Raw genomic sequence first — 1220 nt, forward strand, 5'->3', positions numbered from 1 at the left:
GTGAAGTAGCGGGGAGGAATACGTAATAGTCGAGGTGGATCAACAGGAGGTAGCGCGGGGAGAGAGGTGGATAGAGGCGGCGATGAATGGGACGACGTAACAGTTGTGATGGAAAGGGAGGAGAAGGTGTGAGCAGGGGTCGCAAAGGTAGTGGTGATGGTGGTGGTCGTCATGGTGGTTGGTGGTAGGAAGGCTGACATCCAACGAGGAGTCGGCCTATATGCTTGTTGGCTCGACGCGAGCGGATAGTAAAGATGTGTAGCCACCCGACCGATCAAAAATAGCAGGAGTGTCTTCTGCGACGAGTTGTGTAGTCCACTTGAGAGACGTCGATAAAAGACCTCACTATTACAGGCTTCCTCTTTCCTTCTATACTTTCCTCAGTTTCATCATCGCTGTGCATCGACGAGAGGAAAACCACAGTAAATGTCATCATCTGATAATGGTTCCTCCAATAATGCGGCAACTCGTTCCATATCACGTGGATTGCTGACATCATAACACTCCTTTTTCTTAGACCTACGAAGCAAAGCCCAGGTCAACCCATTTTCAGTCTATCGTCGCCATAAGACCTATCTGTGTTGGTGCGACGTAAAGCCTCTAGCAGCAAGCAGCAGCATTTTCAGTCTCACCCAAGACGCCTGTGCGAGTGAATGAATGAGACTTCGCAACACGGCTGTAAGGAGAGAAACTTGAAGCCGTGGCCAATAAGAGGTGAGCAACGTTGGACGTTATTTTTAACTGTTACTTTATTGTAGCAGAGACAGATATAGCAGCTACACAAAAATAACCGTTTGTCACACGTCTGCTATAAAGAATCAAACTCTTCATCTGATATATTCAGTGAGGAAACGATAGCACCGTAGCTCTTGTGGCCTAGTGGATAAGGCATCGGTCTCCTAAACCGGGGATTGTGGGTTCGAGTCCCACCAGGGGTAGACGAGTTTTTTGCATTTGATGAAACAGATAGCAAAATTAGGCCTATATCAAATATAATTAATTTGATAAAAAAAATGTGGTTAATCGTTGAAGGGGGTTGCCTACGCCTCTGACATCCGTTGTTGGTCTCTATTGGAAAGCAGTAGCAAGTTGAGTAAGAATCAAACTATCCACCTGATATATTCAGTGAGGAAATGCCAACATCACAGCCCCTGTGGCCTAATGGATAAGGCATCGGTCTCCTAAACCGGGGATTGTGGGTTCGAGTCCCACCAGGGGTA

General features: G+C 47.0%; 2 non-coding genes across 2 annotated transcripts; both read left to right on the top strand.

Annotated features, from left to right (window-relative positions):
* Nucleotides 1–865: 865 nt before the first annotated feature.
* Nucleotides 866–938, top strand: TRNAR-CCU (transfer RNA arginine (anticodon CCU)). Its single transcript has one exon. It is a non-coding gene; the product is annotated as a tRNA-Arg (tRNA).
* Nucleotides 939–1147: 209 nt separating this feature from the next.
* On the top strand, nt 1148–1220 carry TRNAR-CCU (transfer RNA arginine (anticodon CCU)). Its single transcript has one exon. It is a non-coding gene; the product is annotated as a tRNA-Arg (tRNA).

The sequence above is a fragment of the Anabrus simplex genome, chromosome 8, assembly GCF_040414725.1.
Source record: "Anabrus simplex isolate iqAnaSimp1 chromosome 8, ASM4041472v1, whole genome shotgun sequence".
Lineage (NCBI taxonomy): Eukaryota > Metazoa > Arthropoda > Insecta > Orthoptera > Tettigoniidae > Anabrus > Anabrus simplex.